The following is a 25,326-nucleotide window of genomic DNA, read 5'->3' as shown; positions in this document are numbered from 1 at the left end:
GTATATCCACGGGGAATGGGAATAATTTATCTCTCACATACGTCCATTTATTGGGCCCCATCCCCAACATGTATGCTAAATTACCTCCGGTCTTTATCCCCCCGGAAGCATCTCCTGAGATTTGTACCCTTTTATGTATAGGGTTGTACATCAGGGATATTTGCATACTGTTCTGCGATAGACGTTCATTCAACTCGGAGACGAGCCTGTCGACGGTTCTATAGAACCCTTTTTTAACCTTAATAAATTTTGCAGGTTCCGATAACTTTTTGAAATAAAATTCCCGGTCCTTATCTTTGATATTATACCAGCTATGGGGGTATGTAATCTCGCTGAGCCCTACTTCCCAGGCTTCTGATAACTCTATAGGCTTTGGAAAATTGGTTGTATAATTAGAACTCTGATTATTACGATATATATGTGCGGACGCATTACTGGGTAGAGTCAGGTAGAAGCCGCTGTGTTCCATTATGCCCTCCGGTGTACACCCGAATGAGGATGTATTTTATCATGCATGGGGGTTTAAATTAACCCCTGATGCCTCCACTACATCCTTCTCTAATACCCAGCTGTTGAATTTTAGCGGCCAGTTTTTCCAGCGGACCAGCACCCATTTTTGACCGTTCTCTCTCTTTTGATCTAGAATCTCATCTACGTGAAACACCTTGTCTTTACCAACCTTTACCTTCTGTAATTCCTGCTCATAAAAAGATCCCGCTATAAGTTCCCCGTCATAATCTTTTAATATGTAGACCGGGGGTATGCGCGGCAGACATTCTGTAACCGTGAAAAGCTTGTCACTGTATCCTTGCACGTATTTTTTATTGAAAACACCCCTCAACTTGGATATACGAACCAAGTCCCCCACAATAAATTTAAAATTTATTTTTTTCTTACGGCGAAGGGGGAGCAAACCATACAGATTTTTAAAGACTTGAAAAGAGTTTTCCGAAGAGACCTCTGAGGGTTTCATCCTTATACTTTTATGATAACTATTGTTATACCCAATTACTAAATCTTGAACTATATCGATATATCTATGCGTGTTGTGAGCTGTAAAATAGCGCCACATCCGTTCCTTCAGAGTTCTGTTAAAGCGTTCAACAACAGAAGCTTTCAAATCCGATCCTGTAGCAAAATGTACTATATTGTGCTTCTTCATGAGTTTCTGAAAGGTCTTATTAAAAAATTATTTTCCGCCATCGGTCTGCACTTTCTTGTGGGCGCCTCCTTCCTTCAAGATAGAGGCAAATGCCCTGGTCACCTCAGCGCCCGCTCTTATTCTTTAAGACCAGGACAAAAGCTATTTTAGAGAAAATATCTATGACAGTTAGCATGCGGTTTCCTTCATTTTTATCTGCAAGGGCCTGCATGTCACATCGATCAGCCTGAAATTGGGACAATGGGTGTGTAGAAAAAACTATATTTCTAGGAAAATGTTTTCTTACGGGCTTATGCAGAGTGTGAGCATCCTGTTCGGATAGCCACTCATTGACTTTAGCCTCGCTTAACCTGTGACCTGTTTCTTCGGCTAAAGCTCGCTGTAAACGTTCCTTACCCCCATAAGACCCCGGGTTAGAGGGATTATAATAAATGTTTTTCAAAATCTGCTCTGCCATCCTTCTTGCCTCTCTGAGGTACAATAAAGTTAATGAGCCACTTTCAAATAACAACATTTCATTTTTGGGATTTTTATTTTCATGAAAACATTAGGTATTACGTATACAGACAATCCATAATTCGTTGCAGGATACATGCCCCCCCTTTCTCTATGATCGAATCATGTAAAACCTTGTATATTTGGTTTAGATTAACAGGTTTGTTTCGCAGAATTTTTACAACAGACACATCAGCTATAAATGTATATAAACAACAAATATGATACATGTTACAATTAAAGGGTGTTTCAAACAAATAAAGTAAAATCTTAGACAAGGTTGTTTTTAGTTCTTCAGAATCACCACCAAGCCGGGTTACCATTTGTGTCCATTGTAGACACTCATATCGTACATGATTCATGATTTGGTCCATTTTCAAAACACGCTCTACATTAGCCCCGGAATTGGGGGTTGTGTAGAACGAGACATTGTTCACTTTATTTTCAATAATTTGATGCATAACACTTGTAAGTTCTCTCAAAATATTTTTTTTATTTATTCACCTCTAACATTGTATACACATAGTTCCCATTGCTCTACATCTAAATAACAAAAATGTCACTCGGTCTCTTGGGGTTTATTGAGCCAGAAAGTCATCACATCAGACACCACAGCCTCCCGGTATTTGTTATCCTCCACCAGGGTGTGTCGGATTTCTTTGAGTTTCTCGTGTATGTGAATCGCCTCCTTCAGCTCGTGTAGGAATGCCTCGGTTACCCCGTAAACTCTGGGGATAGACGGCACAAGGCCCATAGCCTCCAGGGCTCTGACCAGCGATGGTATAAACCGGCAGGACCAAAGTCTTTTCACCAGCGCCTCAAAATTGTTGAGTATCTTGGGGGGTCGTATAGGCAGGGATGCCTGCGCTGGCTGGGGTGATTAATCTCACAACCGATGCATTTTTCTCGTATATATTCTCCAATCACCACGTCTAAACGCATGGCTACTGAGGCCTTGATTGTGTCCACAAAAATAGTACTGACCACCCCATCAAACACGTCCTCAGGTTGTGTACATGTAGGGGGTGTCGAGGGTCTTGCCAGGGGGGAGTAGAATGGAGGGCTGCGAGGCATACAATCCTTAGTGTCGGGAGCCCAGGCCGTTTCGGAGTTCGGGTATGCGTTAGGAATATCCATGGTCAATGCGTAGGTTAAGAACTGTAGGTTTTAAGAACCATCCTTTTATTGTTGAACCAGCCCTCGGGGTATCTGGGCGGGGTTAACAACGCCGCTTACCTCGGTTTCTTTGGGGGCTGCCTCTCCTGACGTTGTACCTTCTTGGGGCTGCTTTGAGTCGTAATCCTCCGGATTCGTATATATTATGCACTTCTTTAGCCGAACAATGCTCTGGCGCTTTTGGCTCTGTACAAACAGAGCGTCCAACATCTCCAACATTTTCAATTCCATTAAAGGCCAGCTTTTAAAGGGGATAAGCATTCAAAGCCGGAAATCCCCGTCCGAACCGCCATCCCGGATGTTTTGGTTTCGGATTTCTGCTGTGCTGACGTAGAACTCAACGCAGCTGCAGGGAAGTCCATTCTTTCTCTGTATTTTCACCCGGTGAAATACTCTTCCTGAGGTGTCCGGGGTACCTTCCCAACGGGTCTCGTAGCCTGTGAACAAGCTGTAACCCTTGGTGATACGGCTCAGTTCGGGACACAAAACCTGTCGAAAAACCATCCAGTCTTCAACCCCATAAGTCACGCCTAATTTCTGGTCGGTATATTCTTCTCCTTCGGCGAACGTATAGAGTTTCACGCTACAGGCCAAGTAATCAAACAGATACCCCCAATGCTGTCCATTAGACATCAGCACTTCATCTTTCAGCGCAGTTGCGGGAGGTATCTGGGTTCTATACACATTTAGAAACCGCTTTTTTGGTGCATCATATATTGCGGCTGTATACTTTGCCCTTTCTCGATGTTTCAGACGCGGTCCTGCCTCCGATGCTACAGTCATCACAGCTTTGCCACTGATCGCAAAATCCATGTTTAAAAAATAGGGTTTACGGTTCTGGGTTCGCAAGCCTTGTTCTGGACATTTATAATGCTGATGCCTCAGCGCTATAGCCCCAGACATTCCTGCTTCATCAGATAACAAACATAAGGGAGATAAAGCTGGGGGGGTGGGGGGACATACATGGTCCCAAAAGTTCAAACACTCAAACACCCCCCCACACACAACCAGACCCCCCCTACTCATCAAACACCTTGAATACTTCAAGGCATGACATATAGATATAAAATAACAAACACCCTCTAACAGGGGGGCCGGGGCGGGGGCACATATTTAAACATGCACGCGTCATCATGACGTAGGGGTAGTCCGGGGTATACCCCATGGAAGTGACTCTCAGAGCCATCAGATCATTTCGTCCACAGACTTGTTCTTCCAACGCATATCCTGGCAGCCTTGAAGCACTCAGGGCGCGTTCCATTTGACACAAAGCTAGCCTTATTTTAAGCCATTCTCGCATCCTTAGCGCTGGAGAAAAAGGCTCGGGTTCTGCACGATAAAAGGGTTGGGACACACTGTCTGTGAATATCTTAACCGTAGATTCCTCCGGGTTGAATATGTATGAAATATGTCCCTTGCTTGTACACAAAAATCCTTTAAAACATTCTGGAGCCTCAAGCAAAATATCGTCCAGGCTTTTGGCGTTGGATTCATGACCTGAGCTACAGAGCACTCCGAGAATTCCCCTTGTAGACATATTTTAGATGTTTAATATTCAGGTCTTAAAAATGGCTTGTTCTGGACATTTATAAAGCCTAGGCCCCAGATCCATAACCCTGGACATTCCTGCTTCATAGATAACAACCATAAGGGAGATAAAGCTGGGGGGGGGGAAACATACACGGTCCCAAAAGTTCAAACACTCAACCCCCACCCTCCCCAGTTCAACCAGCCCCCCTAGACATCAAGCAACAGGCCTACTTCAAAGCATACCATAGAGCTATAAAATAACACACACCCTCTAACACGTGAACACATGAACAGGGGGGACGGGCCGGAGGCCCATATTCAGACATGTACACGTCATCATGAAGTACGGTCATCAATCAATCATTTTGACCCGTGCCGTCTAGTGTATTCTCTCTCTCATATCATCTACGATTGAAGTAGAGATCCTGCTGTCCAACTTTTGTGGCTGGATAACGCCGAAGAAGAGGGCGCCTTGGTTCTTCAACAGGTGACTGGCTTAAATCAGAGGGAGAGATGGCTCTGCTAACAGTGCAGCTAACAGTGGCTGTGGAGCAGCTAGCAGGGACTAGACACTAATGTACTTGTCCTCTTGCTCAGTTGTGCATCGGGGCCTCTCACTCCTCTTTCTATTCTGGTTAAGGCCAATTTGCGCTGTTCTGTCAAGGGAGTAGTACACAGCATTGTAAAAGATTTTCAGTTTCTTGGCAATTTCTCGCATGGAATGGCCTTCATTTCTCAGAACAAGAATAGACTGATGAGTTTCAGAAGAAAGCACTTTGTTTCTGGCCATTTTGAGTCTGTAATCGAACCCACAAATGCTGATGCTCCAGATACTCAACTAGTCTAAGGGAGGCCAGTTAAAAAGATAAACTTGGTTTAGCTAACACAATGTGCCATTGGAACACAGGACGGATGGATGCTGATAATGGGCCTCTTTCGCGCCCAGGCTCTGTCGTAACTGGCCGTGACCGGGAGGTCCGTGTGGCGATGCACAATTGGCCTGGTTTCATCCGGGTTAGGGAGGGATTGGTCAGTAGGGATGTCCTTGTCTCATCGCGCACCAGCGACTCCTGCGGTGGGCCGGGCGCAGTGCGCGCTAACCAAGGTTGCCAGGTGCACTGTGTTTCCTCCGACACATTGGTGCGGCTGGCGTCTGGGTTGGATGCGCGCTGTGTTAAGAAGCAGTGCGGCTTGGTTGGGTTGTGTATCGGAGGACGCATGACTTTCAACCTTCGTCTCTCCCGAGCCCGTACAGGAGTTGTAGCGATGAGACAAGATAGTAGCTACTACAACAATTGGATACCACGAAATTGGGGAGAAAAAAATAGTAAAACTCAACAACAAAAAAACACACAAAAAAGATAATGGGCCTCTGTACGCCTATGTAAATATTCCATAGAAAATCTGCCGTTTCCAGCTACAATAGTCATTTACAACATGAACAATGTCTACACTGTATTTCTGATCTATTTTATTTTATTTTAATGGACAAAAGCTTATTTTTTTAATTTTTTTAAAGTGACCCCAATCTTTTGAACGGTAGTGTATAATCATGAAAACCATAATAATGCAATTTAGAAAGTTATATTTCATGATCAACCATGTCAAACGCTTTGGATAAATCTACAAGGATGCCAAGAGCATATTCATTGTTGATAATTAAGAGCTTTAAATATTTTATCCATAAACTGCAAAAGAGCCACAACTGTGGAGTAGTTTTTCCAAAAACATATTGGTGCTCATAATTTAAATGTTTCCATATCCTCTTATACACCAATTTAGGATTTTAGACAAACATGGCAGTACAGATATTGTGTGATAATTTGTCAAATATTTTGGATCCCCAGTTTCTTCCATCATCAGAAAGCCACAGGCAGGCCGGGAATCACAGTTCGTACTTCACACCTGGATGGTCCCTTAACAGTCGTTTGGCCTGGACACAGTGGGGAAGTAAGTCTTGGTAGATCGAGAAGCTCTGTCCTTGAAAGTTCAGTGGTATTGCTGGCTCGTTTGAGAATCTCCATCTTCTCATGGAAAAAGTGCACTTGAAGAATTATGTCATGTGGCCACTCACCGTCTCGGGGCTTTGGGTGCAGTGACCATGGGCACGATCAATCAGGAGCTTCTCATCCACGAAGAGAACATCCTTCAGCAGGCCGGAGATGAAATCTGTGGCTCAAAGCATTTCCGCTGACTCTGGGACTGATACCAGTCTCAGGTTATTGCAGCAAGAAAAATCCCCCTAAGCTCACACAGCTCTCCTGCAACTTTTTCAGATCCGCAGCCAGCCCATTCACATCAGCCTCCAGAGAGGTAGTCAGGTGGGACGCAATGGTAGCAGATGTCTCGAGCACTGCATTCGTCACTGTGTGCAGCTCTGTTGTTGTTTTTAGTGTTGTCATAACAGGCACCTTCTCGTTTCACAGTTTAGTTAAATATCCATTGAAAGTATCAGAAACTAATTGAATACGGGCCTCAATCATAGCAACTACCTCCATTTTCATTTAAAATATCTCTGAGCATAGTAGCTTGATGGCCTCAAGAATGTTAAGTTTAGCACCCCCAGACAGAGCCAAACTTTTCAAATTTTGTCAAAGTCGTCTTTTTTGCCATATTTTTCTCAAGATGCTGACATTTAATCTTTCTGAACTACCCATACTGGATCCGGGATAATCGTCATCAGCAACACTGAATAGCATCGTGCCACAGTCAAATAATATTACTAGAAAAATATTCATATTCATGAAATCACAAGTGCAATATTGTAAAACACAGTTTAGCCTTTTGTTAATCCACCTGTCGTCTCCTGTCGTCTCTTTTGAAATTACGCATTACAGCGAAAGCAATACAAGCGTTTGTGTAAGTTTATCGATCGCTCGACAAAACAATAAGTACACTTAGCATCAGGTAACTTGGTCACGAAAATCAGAAAAGCAATCAAATGAATCGTTTACCTTTGATGATCTTCGGATGTTTTCACTCACGAGACTCCCAGTTAGACAACAAATGTTCCCTTTGTTCCATAAAGATATTTTTTATATCCAAATACCTCCGTTAGTTTGGTACGTTATTCCCAGGAATCCATCGGAAAGAGCGGTCACGACAACGCAGACAAAAATTCCAAATTATATCCATAATGTCCACAGAAACATGTCAGACGTTTTTTATAATCAATCCTCAGGGTGTTTTTCAAATATCTATTCAATAATATATCAACCGGGACAGTTGGCTTTTCACTAGGATTGGGAGTAACAATGGCCGCCTTTCTCTTTTGCACAATTCACTCAGAGCCCCCACCTATCCACTTACGCAATGTGGTCGTTCACATTCTTCAAAATAAAAGCCTGACACTATGTCTGAAGACTGTTGACACCTCGAGGAAGCGATAGGAAAAGGAATCTGGTTGGCAGCGTAGCCTAGTGGTTAGAGCGTTGGACTAGTAACCGGAAGGTTGTGAGTTCAAACCCCTGAGCTGACAAGGTACAAATCTGTCATTCTGCCCCTGAACAGGCAGTTAACCCACTGTTCCCAGGCCGTCATTGAAAATAAGAATATGTTCTTAACTGACTTGCCTGGTTAAATAAAGGTAAAAAAAAAAAAAAAAATTGAGCAACGGGAGGCTATGGAACATGGAGTTTTCAAAATAGAAGCCACTTCCTGGTTTGATTTTTCTCAGGGTTGCAATATCAGTTCTGTTATACTCACAGACAATATTTTGACAGTTTTGGAAACTTTAAAGTGTTTGCTATCCTAATATGTCAATTCTATGCATATTCTAGCATCTGGTCCTGAGAAATAGGCTGTTTGCTTTGGGAACATTATTTTTCCAAACATAAAAATAGTGCCCCCTAGTTTCAAGAGGTTAAAGAAAAGTAGTCTTGGGTACTACAGAAAGGGATCACCAAACTATTATTTGAAAATGAATGCAGTTTTACTGCAACATTCACACTTTAAGAATACTGCGGGAGCAAACGGAAAACATGTCAGTCGCACATTAAGTCCCTAGCAGCCCCCCAACATCAGCCATAGCGATGCCCCAAAGTCATTCTGAACAGAGGCTAATGACTGTTTTGCCCAAATTACAGTATTGTGGCCTGGAAATACAATGATATTGCCCAAATACGATGATATTTGCCATAATAATGACATCATCAAATTTACTTTAGAGAGATTGCAATGTTTCCATTACCTAGCAATGTTTGTCAAAAATAGTAATCAATGCTAACATTACCAAGCTCAAATCTGGTGCTTTCCCCTCAATCTTAGCTCAAGTCAATCTGGCTACATCACAATGGTGACAAAAGGTTTTCCTATTTATTATTTGCCTCCGTTTGAAATGTCATCGTAAGTATAATCTTCATAACAATATTGTGACGCAAAATTGCAACCCATCAATAATATCTTTCTCTGGACATGTCTGAGAAAAAAATATGATTTTTTTTTTATATTGTCACACACCAGATAGATGCAGTGAAATTGGTTGCTTTACAGGGTCAGCCATAGGAGTATGGCACCCCTGGAGCAAAATTAGGTTTAAGTGCCTTGCTCAAGGGCACTTCAACAGATGGCTTGTCGACTCAGGTATTTGAACCAGTGACCTTTCAGTTCCTGGCCCTATGCTCTAAACACTAGGCTACATGCCACCCAGGTATATAATATATATCTACATGGGTACAGTGAACTGTGCAAGCCCTAATCCTAACACTATCCTTTAGGTCTACACTGTTGAGTCAGGGAAAGATTTCAACCCATATCCCAGATACCATACTGTATATCCGTGTCTATCCTCCCCACGGCGCCTCAATTTTCTCAACTCAGAGCTGTTTCATTCAGTTACACCCCCTCTCCTTGTTTGTTTCTTTCAGTTTTCCCCCTCTCCCTATCTCCCTTTTTGTTTTATTCAGTTTCCCTTATCGTCCTCTCCACCCTCTCCCCTTCTCCCTATAGAGAAATGCAATTTTATGTGTAAAAAGCTTTGCTGTATCCCTTAACACACACATGAAAAAGCTGGGAAGAAGAACCTTCTAGAGTGAGAGAATGCCACTTAGTGAGTATAGAATTGCTTCATCACACAGTCATGGTAAAAACTAAATTCAGAACGGAGTGAACATGCTCTGTACTAAAAAGCTACAAAACTGGTGAGGTAGTTCATATACTAAAGCTGTTTGTGACAGTAGCAGCAGTACCAATGGTTATAGGGGTGTATGGGGATAGGAAAATAAAAAATGACATGGAAACGGCAACTGTACAACAAAAACATCTATTATATGTTTTGTCGCTTTATTCTGTGTAGGTAGGCACTTTGCAAATCCATTTGGCACCAAGGACTCCAACCTGTACATTAAACTCGTAACTGTAACGAAATGTAATGTGATGTGTCTACAGTTGAAGTCGGAAGTTTACATACACTTAGGTTGGAGTCATTAAAACGTTTTTTTTTTTTCAACCAATCCACAAATTTCTTGTTAACAAACTATAGTTTTGGCAAGTCGGTTAGGGCATCTACTGTGTGCATGACACAACTACATTTTCCAGAAATTGTTATAGACATTATTGTTTCACTTATAATGTAATGTATTACAATGTATTACAATTCCAGTGGGTCAGAAGTTTACATACACTAAGTTGACTGTGCCTTTAAACAACTTGGAAAATTCCAGAAAAAAATATCATGGCTTTAGAAGCTTCTGATAGGCAAATTGACATAATTTGAGTCAATTGAAGGTGTACCTGTGGATTTATTTCAAGGCCTACCTTCAAACTCCGTACCTTTTTGCTTGACATGATGGGAAAATCAAAAGAAATCATCCAAGTCCTCAGAAAAAAATGGTAGACCTCCACAAGTCTGGTTCATCCTTTGGAGCAATTTCCAAATGCCTGAAGGTACCACGTTCATCTGTACAAACAATAGTACGCAAGTATAAACACCATGGGACCACGCTGCAGCCATACCACTCAGTACGAAGATGCGTACTTTGGTGAAAAAAGGTGCAAATCAATCCCAGAAAAACAGCAAAGGACCTTGTGAAGATGCTGGAGGAAATAGGTACAAAAGTATCTATATCCACAGTAAAATTAGTCCTATATCGACATAACCTGAAAGGCCGCTCAGCAAGGAAGAAGCCACTGCTCCAAAACCGACATAAAAAAGCCAGACTACGGTTTGCAACTGCAACTGGGGACAAAGATCATACTTTTTGGAGAAATGTCCTCTGGTCTGATGAAACAAAAATAGAACTGTTTGGCCATAATGATCATTATGTTTGGAGGAAAAAGGGGGAGAACACCATCCCAACCGTGAAGCACGGGGGTGGCAGCATCATGTTGTGGGGGTGCTTTGCTGCGGGAGGGACTGGTGCACTTCACAAAATAGATGGCATCATGAGGAAAGACAATTATGTGGATATATTGAAGCAACATCTCAGGACATCAGTCAGGAAGTTAAAGCTTGATCGCAAATGGGTCTTCCAAATGGACAATGACTCCAAGCATACTTCCAAAGTTGTGGCAAAATGGCTAAAGGACAACAAAGTCAGGGTTTTGGAGTGGCCATCACAAAGCCCTGACCTCAATCCTATAGAAAATTTGTGGGCAGAACGGAAAACGCGTGTGCGAGCAAGGAGGCCCACAAACCTGACTCAGTTACACCAGCTCTGTCAAGAGGAATGGGCCAAAATTCACCCAACTTATTGTGGGAAGCTTGTGGAAGGCTACCCGATACCCAAGTTAAACAATTTAAAGGCAATGCTACCAAATACTAATTGAGTGTATGTAAACGTCTGACCCAGTGGGAATGTGATGAAAGAAATAAAAGCTGAAATAAGTCATTCTCTCTATTATTATTCTGACACTTCACATTCTTAAAATAAAGTGTTGATTCTAACTGACCTAGACAGAGATTTTTTTACGAGGATTAAATGTCAGGAATTGTGAACTTGTTAACTTCGAACATCAACTGTTCATATTTTGCAGATGTAAGTGCTGGTATAGCGGAATGCTTGTGTTCCTAGCTCCAACAGCGCAGTAGTTTCTAACAATTCACAATATAAAAGTAAAATAATGGAATTAAGAAATATATAAATATTAGGATGAGCAAAGTCAGAGTGGCATTGACTAAAATACAGTATATATATATATATATATATATATGAGATGAGTAAAGCAGTCTGCAAACATTATTAAACTGACTAGTGTTAATTTATTAAAGTGGCCAGAGATTCTATGTCTATGTATAGAGAGCAGCAGCCTCTAAGGTGCATGGTTGAGTAACCGGATGGTAGCCAGCTAGTGATGGCTATTTAACTTAGGGCTAGGTGTTCCATGAGTGGGACACCTGTCGACAACATCCGGTGAAATTGGAGGGCGCGCAATTCAAATAAATATTTGTAGTATTAAACATTCATGAACATACAAGTGTCTTATATCATTAAAACTCTCAACTTCTTGTTAATCCAACTGTGTTGTCAGATTTCAAAAATGATTTATGGCAAAAGCATACCATTCGATTGTCTGAGGACAGTGCCCCACAACATATTTTTCAGTGTTTTATCCGCTTAGCCGAAATCTAGGAGTGACAAAAGCATGGATGAATTTTTCAGCACCATTTTTGGACAGAAAGTTTCAGATTTTTGCAATGTTATGTAGATGGAAAAAAGCTGTCCTTGAAACAGTCTTGATATGTTCATCAAAAGAGAGATCAGGGTCCAGAGTAACGCCACGGTCCGTTACAATTTTATTTGAGACAACTTTACAACCATCAAGTTTAAATGTCAGATCCAACAGAAGATCTCTTTGTTTCTTGGGACCGAGAACTAGCATCTCTGTTTTGTCCTAGTTTAAAAGTAAAACATTTAATGCCATCCACTTCCTTATGTCTGAAACACAGGCTTCCAGGGAGGGCAATTTTGGGGCTTCACCATGTTTCATCGTAATGTACAGCTGTGTATCTCCTGCATAGCAGTGAAAGTTAACATTATGTTTCTGAATGACATCACCAAGAGTTAATATATTTACTGAAAACAATAGAGGTCCTAAAACGGAACCTTGAGGAACACCGGAATTTACAGTTGATTTGTCAGAGGACAAACCATCCACAGAGACAGACGGATAAGATCTAAACCAGGCCAGAACTTGTCCGTGTAGACCAATTTGGGTTTCCAATCTCTCCAAAAGAATGTGGTGATCGATGGTATCAAAATACTTATTTTCCACCATAATTTGCAAATCAATTCATAAAAAATCCTACAATGTGATTTTCTGGATTTTTTTTCTCATTTTGTCTGTCATAGTTGAAGTGTACCTATGATGAAATTTACAGGCCTCCCTCATATTTTTAAGTGGGAGAACTTGCACAATTGGTGGCTGACTAAGTACTTTTTTGCCCCACTGTATGTGTTAGTGACTGATGTAGGGTTCAGCTAGGAGTTGATGGACATTCGGAAGAGTGAATCAAATGGTAGGAGGGACATCCCAACCTCAATTGGTGTCAGATTTCACATCCTGCTTCACACAGGCAGAAGACGCCTACTCCTGTGTTTGTGTGAATCAGGGCTACCACTCAATGTAAGCCATTACAATCTACGGTGCCCATACATCAGTTTAACCACGCTGGTCTCCAAAACGGGACATTACATCTAAGAGGTTTAAAATAAGATGTTTAAAGCACAAAAACAAAGGAAACAGCAATTGAACACAGTATATGCAGTAAAAAAATCAAATGCCTATTCCTTTGTTGTCAGTTCATTCAGTGTATGTAATCCCCTAGCCACTCCATGTGGCACCAACAGCTCTAACCTGTATTTTAGTAAAGTAGTTCGAGGCACACAGTTCACAGAGAGAGTCATTATCTCTGAAAGGCTGTCCATTCTCAGCCCATAGTGTAGCCTTCAGAGCTACCCTTACATCAGACTCCTCCACAGAGAGGATGAAAGTGATCTTACAAACATATTTGTACACTAGTGAGTAGACCACTTACTTGACACTTAGCAGAATGGATATTCGGTCTGCAATGTAGACTGCAGTGTACATATTTGTTTAATAGAAGTATAGATGTGGTGGAGGATTTTCACTAAAATCTAGTAATTTATATTAGGTTTCTCTAGGAAGGGTTATGTAGACAGAGACGTCTTCGTGTGATGTTTGGTCTGATATTTTCATAGATCAGTCAAGTAGCTTTCACTGCTGGCGCACACACACATACGCACGCACACACACAGACATGTCGACAGATATGGCAGCTCTATCTCATAAGCAACAGTATTTTTTGCAGTATTTTGTGTTTTTATTATTCTTTCATTGTTAGCCCAGGATTTTTTGTGTGTCATTATATATAGCCGTAAATAACTTTTGGATATCAGAGCGACAGTATCTCACCAGCATTACAACCGGGAATACGACTTTCCCGAATTTGATCATTTGTTTGTACCCCCAGGGCAATTGAACTTATTCCAGAGGTTGCTCCAAAACACCACAGGTGGAGAAGAGTTATTTGGAGTGGACTTCTAATCCGACTCAGGAGGCATGCACACCATCCACCAATTCCGAGCATATTATTTGCTCATGTTCAGTCTCCGGATAATAAAGCAGAGGAACTCAAGGCAAGGATCTCCTTCCAGAGAGAATTCATCTTTTGTAACATACTCTGTTTCACGGAAACATGGCTCTCTCGGGGTATACTGTCCCCATCCATACATCCATCTGGGTTCTCAGTACAACACGCAGACAGCAAAAAAATAACTCTCCTTGAAGAAGAAAGGTGGGGGTGTACAGTTGATGTCTGAAGTTTACATACATGTTAGACAAATACATTTAACTCAGTTTTTCACAATTCCTGACATTTAATCCTCGTCAAAATTCCCTGTCTTAGGTCAGGTAGGATCAACACTTTATTTTAAAAATGTGAAATGTCAGAATAATAGTAGACTGATTTATTTCAGCTTTTATTTTTTTCATCACACTCCCAGTGGGTCAGAAGTTTACATACACTCAATTAGTATTTGGTAGCATTGCCTTTAAATTGTTTAACTTGGGTTTAACATGGGTCAATCATTTTGGGAAGCCGTCCACAAGCTTCCCACAATAAGTTGAATTTTGCCCAATTCTCCCTTTCAGAGCTGGTGTAACTGAGGCAGGTTTGTAAGGCCTCTTTGCTCGCACACACTTTTTCAGTTCTGCCCACAAATTTTCTATGGGATTGAGGTCAGGGTTTTGTGATGAAAACTCCAATACCTTGACTGTGTTGTCCTTAAGCCATTTTGCCACAACTTTGGAAGTATGCTTGGAGTCATTATCCATTTGAAAGACCCATTTGTGATCAAGCTTTAACTTCCTGACTGATGTCTTGAGATGTTGCTTCAATATATCCTCATAATTGTCTTTCCTCATGATGCCATCTATATTGTGAAGTGCACCAGTCCCTCCTGCGGCAAAGCACCCCCACAACATGATGATGCCACCCCCGTGCTTCACGGTTGGGATGGGGTTCTTCGGCTTGCAGTTCTCCCCCTTTTTCCTCCAAACAGTTCTATTTTTGTTTCATCAGACCGGAGGACATTTCTCCAAAAAGTATGATATTTGTCCCCATGTGCAGTTGCAAACCGCGTCTGGCTTTTTTTATTGGCGGTTTTGGAGCAGTGGCTTCTTTCTTGCTGAGCGGCCTTTCAGGATATGTCGATATAGGACTCATTTTACTGTGGATATAGATACGTACCTGTTTCCTCCAGATTCTTCACAAGGTCCTTTGCTGTTGGTCTGGGATTAATTTGCACTTTTCGCACCAAAGTGTGTTCATCTCTAGGAGACAGATGCATCTTCTTCCTGAGCGGAATGATGGCTGCTTGGTTCCGTGGTGTTTATACTTGCGTACTATTATTTGTACAGATGAACGTGGTACCTTCAGGCGTTTGGAAATTGCTCCCAAGGATGAACCAGACTTATGGAGGTCTACAATTATTTTTCTGAGGTCTTGGCTGATTTCTTTTGTGTTCATGAAAAACAAAGTTTAAATGTATGTAAACTTTCGACTTCAACTGTACATCGACTCGGAATCACTGGCCACTTTAATACTGGAACACTAGTCACTTTAATAATGTTTAAATACAGCTTTACTCATCTCATATGTATACCCTATTCTATTCTACTGTATTTTAGTCAATGCCTCTCCGACATTGCACAATCTTTTTCTATATTACATTAATTCCCTTATTTTACTTTTAGATTTGTATGTATTGTTGTGAATCATTTTTAGATACTAATGCACTGTTGGAGCCAGGAACACAAGCATTTCGCTACACCTGTAATAACATCTGCTAAATATGTGTATGTGACCAATAACATTTTATTTGATTACACACACAGAGAGAGAGAGATACCTTAAGAGCTCTGGTCTAAAGTAGTGCACTATATAGGGAATAGGGTACCATTTGGGACAGCTGAAATGGCTGACAAACCAGGATGAGTCATTCCTCTTAGCCGTCTAGCAGAGAACCAGACAAAAGCTGGAGTTAGTGCTGACACACAGAGAGAGAACTAGAGAGAGAGTGCAAGGGTGAGAGAGTTTCAACTTTCACATTTTAAACATATTTACAATGCGCAGGGATACTGGAGCGATAAAAGGTAGATATGTATAATGGTACGGTGACTAGGAATCAGGATATTTGATAAACAGACTAGTAGCAGCGTAAATTATGATTATATGTTAGTGTGCGTGTGTGTGTAGAGTCAGTATGCTGTACATTCAGAAAGTATTCAGATCCCTTGACTTTTTCCCAAATTTGTTACAGCCTTATTCTAAAATGGATGAAATAAATGTTTTTTCTCATGAATCTACACACAATACCCCATAATGACAAAGCAAAAACAGGTTAAGATATTTTTGCTAATTTATTAAAAATAAAAAAACAGATATCACATTTACATAAGTATTCAAACCCTTTGCTATGATTCTTGAAATTGAGCACAGGTGCATCCTGTTTCCATTGCTCATCCTTGAGATGTTTCAAATCAAATCAAATTTTATTGGACACATACACGTGATTAGCAGATGTTATTGAGGGTGTAGCGAAATGCTTGTGCTTCTAGCTCCGACAGTGCAGTAATATCTAACAAATTACATATACCTAATACACACAAATATAAGTAGGAATGGATTAGGACAATGTACATATGGACGAGCGATATCAGAGCGGAACGGACTAAGATACAGTAGAATAGTGTAGAAAAACAGTATATACACATGAGATGAGTAATGCCGGATATGTAAACGTTAGGTGACTAAGATACCGTATAATTGTATAGAAATCAGTATATACAGATGAGATCAGTAATGCAAGATATGTAAATATTATTAAGTGAATGAGATACCGTGAATCGTATAGAAAACAGTATATACATATGAGGTGAGTAAATCCAGATATGTAAAAATTATTAAAGACCGGTGATTCCTAGTCTGTGCCTCTAGGCAGCAGCCTCTAATGTGCTAGTGATGGCTGTTTAACAGTCTGATGGCCTTGAGATAGAAGCTGTTTTAGTACCCCGTTTTTCTCCTCAATTTCGTGATATCTTGTCATTATGGGGTATTGTGTGTAGATTGATGAGGGAAAAAAACTATTTAATGATACATTTTAGAAAACTGCTGGAACGTAACTGCTCGTTCCATGCACGAGGTCCACGTCACAGGCCTCTAGGCGTCACTGAACTGTCTCATTACACACACCTGATTCCATTTCCCCTGATAAGTAATTGTCCCCTGTTCACCATTGTCTTGTTGGTTATTGTTCCCATGTACGTTGGTGAGTACCTGTGCTTTATTGTTTCGGCTAGAATCAGGTGCTGCCTGTATTGTGTACTCGTTATTACAGGTCTCGTCCCGTGTATTATTGTGCACTTGTTATTATGGGTCTCGTCCCGTGTATTTATTAGAGGTTTAACCTCACCCTTTTGTTTGGGTTACATCCCTGTGTTTTTGTATATGTGTGTGTTTTGGGCTTCGTCCATATGCCTTTCATGGCATGTTGTATTTTTGGGTGGAGTAGTAAAACCTCCTATTACATATTCCTGTGCCTGTCTCCAATCATACAATGTGACAGTAACAACATGTGGAAAAAGTCAAGGGGTCTGAGTACTTTCCGGATGCACTTTAAATGTGAGTGTGCAGAGACAGAGCGCATAAAAAACAGTGCGTTGAAAAGTAATTGCCCCCTTTAACTGCAATTACTCAAACCAAACTACACACTACAGGCTGTTCCAACTTTGATGTAATGTCCTTAAAACATGTCAAAATGAGGCTCAGTAGTGTGTGTGGCCTCCAGGTGCCTGTATGACCTCCCTACAACGCCTGGGCATGCTCCTGATGAGGTGGCGGATGGTCTCCTGAGGGATCTCCTCCCAGACCTGGACTAAAGCATCCGCCAACTCCTGGACAGTCTGTGGTGCAACGCGGCGTTGGTGGATGGAGCGAGACATGATGTCCCAGATGTGCTCAATTGGATTCAGGTCTGGGGAATGGCTGGGCCAGTCCATAGCATCAATGCCTTCCTCTTGCAGGAACTGCTGACACACTCCAGCCACATGAGGTCTAGCATTGTCTTGCATTAGGAGGAACCCAGGGCCAACCGCACCAGCATATGGTCTCACAAGGGGTCTGAGGATCTCATCTCGATACCAAATGGCAGTCAGGCTTTATTTTTTTGAGCAGTGTATACTAGTCATGGCTCATCCTATGTAACCCCAAAAAGTAGTTATTTTTTGTGCGGGGGGGTGTATGTATTTCTATTTTTTGCTTGGTATCTCTGCACTGTAGGAGCTAGAAACACCAGCATTTCGCTGCACCTGCAATGACATCTGCAAATCTGTGTATGCGATCAAATACATTTTATTTTATTTAAAAAATAATGTTCTTTAGGCCTGTTTCTAAGGAGCCCAGAGTCTGTGGTGCCTTCAGCTGGTCTGGGAAGTCATTCCAGAGGCTGGGGGCAGTCGAGCTGAAAGCCCGATCCCCCAAGGAGCAGAGCTTGGTCCTGGGGGCGTGGAGGAGCAGGCTATTGCTTGACCTGAGGGTGCAGGTGGAGTTATGGAGGGAGAGCAATTTTTTAGATAAGGAACGACATTGCCACGAATACACAGGAAACTCAGCAGGAAGGTTTTGAATTCAATCCGGATCAAGACGGGGAGCCAGTGCAGACATGCCAGGATGGGGGTGATGTGATGGTGTTTCCTCACTCTTATCAGGATCATGGTAGTACTGTTCTGTATCTATTGAAACTTCTGGAGACTATTGCCGATGTATCCCAATTAATACATTATACACTGGTGGTCTTATATGTATTTTTTACACCCTGCATCATGCTATATTATAAATATGCCTGATACAATATCCACTTTAAGCAGAGATATACTGTATATAAACACAGTGAAACAACAAAGAGTACTATGTTCATATGGAATGATGATGATGATGGTGAAGATTATTTAGCGTTATATAGGGAATACATTGCCATTTGGGACATAGTCCTAGTTTCATGTTAGATTCCTACCCATATATATTTGAATGGAAACCTTGAAGAGTCTGCCTTTGGTGTCTCTGTATCTCTTTGCGTGTCTATCTCCCTGACTCTCATCTCTGATGTCGAGTCTTCGTGTTGTAGACTGCCCGCATGTTTTAGGATAGTCTTGGGATTACCTGCAATACTATAGCGGAAAGAGAATGCCAAAGCAAAATCCTCTGTGACTCCAAATAGCATCCCTTTCTTCAGTTCAGTTGGTGAAATGGAAATACAGTAGAACTATGCAGATGAGGGAACACCCCCCTCTAGAATCTCATAAAATGATAGACAAAATATAAATTAATTGCATTATTTGATCCACTTAGTGACCAGTATCCTCTTCCTCCTCAGCTAAAAGGAATGTATAATTGATGTTGAAGGCCTAAGATAAATGTTCAAACCAGCATTATACTTTATGCCTTTTTGAGAGTTGTGAATCTTTGTCTTAGTAAATTATGCCCCATGGAGAGGTCAGGCGCACACGAACGCACACACACACACAGGAAACTGTGCCGACTGTCTGAAGGGTTGTTTTTGGAGAAAGTAGTTTGTTTGGAGTTGTTCTTGTGCACACAATACGAACAATGATATACTTTACCATATTATTGAGTTTCTAAGTTTCCATCTAAATATTGAACATGTTTTTTTAGGTAAATTGTTTTCCTTCTTGTACCTTACATTTTCATAATTTAGCAGACACACTTATCCAGAACTACTCACAGTAGTGGTGCATACATTTTCTTTTTGCCCCCCCATGGGAATCAAACACACAACCCTGACATTGTAAGCACCATGCTCTACCAACTGAGCCACTCAAGACCTAATTAACACCATATAAACTCCCTTGTCATGAGTCGTTTGCCAGTGGTTCTCTTGTATTTTCACTCTCAGCAGGATCATGCCAGTTGTGTTTAATGATTGTGCGATGATTAATCAATTCAGCAACTTGTATGCAGTGGTAACTTAGTTGTGGATCTGTTAGTATCTGCCAAATGGTTCTATGTTTTCGTATTAAGGGTCAATCTTTTCTCCCACTCATTAAAACGTGTAGTTGCTGTAGGTAAGGGGCTGGAGTCAATCTGTATCACAGAAGTGTAATGGAAGATCCTCTTTATAACTCCAATGAAATTTAAAGGCAGTGTTCCCGCTTTTGCGAAGATTCACAGTAAACGTTGTCGACTCAATCGGAAATTACCTTTACATTTTAGCGCGGATCTTTCGCGTTTCTACCATAACACGGATTGAAAAAAAGTCCAAGGTCACAGTTTTTTCAGAACATTTCCATAATTTAAAAGATAATTGGAACATTATTGAGAACCCCTGGTACCTGCTTGGAGAAACTTGTCACATGTACCATATTACAACCTGTTTAATTAACACTAGAACCGCTAAATCAGTCATTTGGACAGTTCATAAATGAAAAAAATGTATTAATCTGCCCTTTTTAACTGCTTCGGGGTAGGGGGCAGTATTCGGAGGGTTGGATGAGGCCTAGAAGCTAGGATATGCATATAATTGGTATTTGATAGAAAGCACTCTGAAGTTTCTAAAACTGTTTGAATGATGTCTGTGAGTTTAACAGAACTTATTTGGCAGGCGAAACCCCGAGGACAAACCCTCCAGGAGAAACATTTTTTGAGGTCACTCTCTTTTCAATGAGTTTTCTATGGGGATTTGCACTTGCTTGCAGTTCCTATCGCTTCCACTGGATGTCAACAGTCTTTAGAAATTGGTTGATGTTTTTCCTTTGAGAAATTAAGATGTAGCCCTGTTCAGGACAAGGTCGAATCTAGTGTACTGTTGTGGTTGGGGCACGTGACCTGAAAGCTCACTCCACTTTGTTTTTGTCCTGTATTAAACTCAGTTTATCCCGTCTGAAATTTAGTTGATTATTTACGTAAAAAAATACCGAAAGTTCTTTGAAATGTTTGGACAAAGATTACAGGTAACTTATTAGGTATTTTGTAGTCATGTTGCGCGAGTTGGAACCAGTGTTTTTCTGGATCAAACGCGCCAAATAAATTTACATTTGAGATATAACGACGGAATTAATCGAACAAAAGGACCATTTGTGATGTTTATGGGACATATTGGAGTGCCAACAGAAGAAGCTCTTTAAAGGTAAGGCATGAATTATATCGTTATTTCTGAGTGTTGTGTTGCGCCTTGCGGCATGAAATATGATTGTCTGTGTTTGTTTCATGGGGTGCTGTCCCCGGATAATGGCATGGTGAGCTTTTGCCGAAAAGCCTTTTTGAAACCTGACACCGTGGCTGGATTAACAAGTCAAGCTTTAATTTGACATATTGCATGTGTATTTTCAAGAATGTTAAATACTGTATTTACAATTCTGTAGTTTGAATTTCGCTGCTCTGCAATTTCACTGGATGTTAGCCAGGCGGGACGCTACCGTCCCACGTACCCTAGAGAGGTTTTAACGTCATGCCCCCCCTCCATCTTTCCTAAATAAGTCTATATTACACACTGTCATTGATAGAATCTTAATATCATAAACAGAACTGGAGATATAACCAGTTTTGGGAGGGCATGTCATTTTTGGAATGGTTTTCCCCCGTTGCCCCTCCTTCTTCCGGCAGTAGGGCCTGCTCTGCTCCTTCTCCTGATAGTTGAAGGATCCTTCTCCAGTTGATAATCACCCAGATAATTGCCTCAAAACTAAACCTAAACTATAACTAAACTAATTTCACACATATAACAGATTAAATAAATGAAGTAAATGTATGATGGGGGAGAATGGGTGAGTTGATGAGTGAGGGGAAGCGAACAATGCATAATTATGCAATCACCAATTGTGAATGAAAAACAGGGCAATTATAATCTTGTAATTATAATCTTAAAATGGTATGTATCCTGTATCAGTCTACCAAATACAAGCATTCTTATCAGTCTACTCTGGCCTATTTGGAGTACATAGTGAATCAAACACAAATGTCATCACAGAAAGAAGACACTACACCTAAAGCAAAAGAACAACATCAGAAATGCATTCAGCAGCTTTCTTTGTTTATGTGACATTCTCCATCTGTAGCCAGTGTTTATGTGACATGCTCCATCTGTAGCCATTGTTTATGTGACATCGACATGCTCCATCTGAAGCCAGTGTTTATGTGACATCGACATGCTCCATCTGTAGCCATTGTTTATGTGACATCGACATGCTCCATCTGAAGCCAGTGTTTATGTGACATCGACATGCTCCATCTGTAGCCATTGTTTATGTGACATCGACATGCTCCATCTGAAGCCATTGTTTGTGATATCGACATGCTCCATCTGAAGCCATTGTGTTTATGTGACAGTGTTTATGTGACATCGACATGCTCCATCTGAAGCCATTGTTTGTGATATCGACATGCTCCGTCTGAAGCCATTGTTTATGTGACATCGACATGCTCCATCTGAAGCCATTGTTTGTGACATCGACATGCTCCATCTGAAGCCATTGCCTGAAGACGCACACCATGTAAGCACAAGCTGACTATAGTTGACCATGTTTTACTGCTGTCATATCGCCAATATTAAATACTATGCCATTCATGCATTTATGCTGATTTTCACTATTTATAAAGCACGCTTGGTGCTTATAAGGATGTTTAGGCTACTGATGTTTTCATTATTGGTGATTGAGGTATTATTCTTATTTTAGTTATAAAAAGAATCAGTTACTGCGTTCCATCACAAATGCTTTCTGTTTCACAGTTGTAACAAAGGCACTCTAGGAATACATTGTTTATTTTTATTTTTATATATATATTTATAGCCTACGGTAACAAACTAATCAAAATTAGTGTTATTTGAAATATATAATTGTTGTGTTCTAATGTTACTTAAAATCTTTCTTAGGGATCAAATCCCTTTAGCGTGATCGATTTGACAACATCCGGTGAAATTGCAGAGCGCCAAATACAAACTCCAGCAATATCAGTATTTAACATTCATATAAAGACAAGTGTAATACATCAAAATAAAGCTTAACTTCTTGTTAATCCAGCCGTGGTGTCAGATTTTAAAAAGGCTTTACGGCGAAAGCTCACCATGTGATTATCTGAGGACAGCGCCCCGCACACAAAAACATGAAACCCATATTTCAACCAGGCGACACAAAATAATCAATAATCCACCTGTTTCCCTCCATCAAAATGAATCCCAAACGTTACTAATAAACTTTTTCAAACAAGTCAAACAGCATTTATAATCAAACCTTAGGTACCCTATACGTATATAAACGATACAATTTAAGACGGAGAATCGTTATTGTCTTTACATTCCAGCCACGCTGAGTTGCGTCTGCTGCCAACTCTGTGTAATGCAGTTTCTTACACTCGTAGGCCTCTTCAACAGAGTTTTCCCACGGGACTGTGAGCTCTATGATGTCTGGTCTTTGGAATCCTTCAATGACATCTGAAGCCTTACTTCAATATGTGATTAAATGCATCAATGATGGCATTTTCTTCCATAATGCGGCCAGTGTCTCAATTAATTTGTTGTGGGCAAGAGGAGGAAGAAGAACCCTTCAGGGATGTGTCAGTTTCAGAATTTAGCCGGGTTCCCATTACAATCTGAAAGAGAGATGATATAATAATCAGATTCAGCCTGCCTGATTTGCCTTACACAATGATGTCTCAGTTGCTTAAAAGCTTGCCAATCTGGGCTGAGAGAGTTCCCTATATAATTTGACCAGGGCCCATAAATAGCTGGTCAAATGTAGCGGACTACGCAGGGAATAGGGTTCCATTTGGGTCTCAGATATGGTTGGAAATTCCAGGAAGACTTGTGAATGGAACAATAAAGTGTGAAATTTTATTCTGTGGGACAAATTTAATTCCCTAATCGATGCGGGGGAGAAAAGATGAGGGGTTGCTTCTAATCAATTGTTTACACATAAATGCTCTTTTTGGCTCCTCTTCTGCTTAGTGCATTCACAACTTCTCTTATCTCAGATGTCGTCAGATAAGAGAGAGAGCGAGAGAGAAAGAGTGTGTGTGTGTGTGCGTGTGCATGTCTAAATGTGTGCCTGTGTCACGGCCGTGGAATGAAGAGGACCCAAAGCGCAGCGTCGAGAGCGTACATATTCCTTTTTATTAGGATGACGCCAACAAAAACAAACAATAAAAAACAACCGTGAAGCTTAATATGGGCTTCGTGCCACAAACAAAGTCAACTTCCCACACTGAAAAGAGGGAAAGGGCTACCTAAGTATGGTTCCCAATCAGAGACAACGATAGACAGCTGTCCCTGATTGAGAAGCATACCCGGCCAGAACATAGAATGCCCACCCCAAATCACTGACCAAACCAAATAGAGACATAAAAGGGCTCTTAGGTCAGGGCGTGACACTGTGTTTTCTGATAAATGCCAGAAAGCAGAGCAGAAACCAGAGAAAGAGAGAGAATGAGGAAGAGAAAGAGGGCAACATAGAGAATACGTAATTGAATGTTTGGAGAGAAAAGACATATATGTAGGCAGACATCAAATCAAAATGTATTGGTCGCGTACACAGATTTGCAGATGTTATCACAGGTGCAGCAAAATGATTGTGTTTCTAGCTCCAACTGTGCAACCAAGCAATACAAAACAACACACACATAAGGCAAAAAAAGAAGTAGAAAGAAGCTAAGAAATATCAGAAAGAGCAATGTCAGAGTCCGGAATATAAATATATACAGTTAAAGTCTGAAGTTTACATACACCTGACACATTTAAGTTCACATTTCCTGACATTTACTCATAGTAAAAATTCCCTGTCTTAGGTCAGTTAGGATCATCACTTTATTTTGAGATTGTGAAATGTCAGAATAATAGTAGAGAGAATGATTTACTTAATCTTTTATTTATTTCATCACATTCCCAGTGGGTCAGAAGTTTACATGCACTCAATTAGTTTTTGGTAGCATTTCCTTTAAATTGTTTAACTTGTATCAAACATTTTGGGTAGGCTTCCACAAGCTGGGTGAATTTTGGCCAATTCCTCCTGACAGAGCTGGTGTGACCGAGTCAGGTTTGTAGGCCTCCTTGCTCGCACACGCTTTTCAGTTCCGCCAACAAATTTTCTGTAGGACTTAGGTCAGGGCTTTGTGATGGCCACTCCAATACCCAACCTTTGTTGTCCTTAAGCCATTTTTCCACAGCTTTGGAAGTATGCTTGGGGTATATAAACGGGTTGGAGCGAGCGGTCGCATTCGCACTTCGGTCCGCAGGTAGTATTACTTTTCATTACTTTTCATTACATTTCATTATAGTACAACGGTTTGATTTGTCTAATCTTAGCAATTTCTTCTTAGCTAGCTACATAGCCGTCTTTGTATCAAAGATAATTGCGTAATTATCGTATTTCGTCGTCCTAACGTAGTCTACTGCCCAGCAGCTAGCCACATAGCTAACGTCCACCGTATAGCAGCACTG

This window comes from Oncorhynchus keta, chromosome 24 (genome assembly GCF_023373465.1).
Source record: "Oncorhynchus keta strain PuntledgeMale-10-30-2019 chromosome 24, Oket_V2, whole genome shotgun sequence".
In the NCBI taxonomy this organism is placed as follows: domain Eukaryota; kingdom Metazoa; phylum Chordata; class Actinopteri; order Salmoniformes; family Salmonidae; genus Oncorhynchus; species Oncorhynchus keta.
This window is presented reverse-complemented; position numbering follows the sequence as displayed.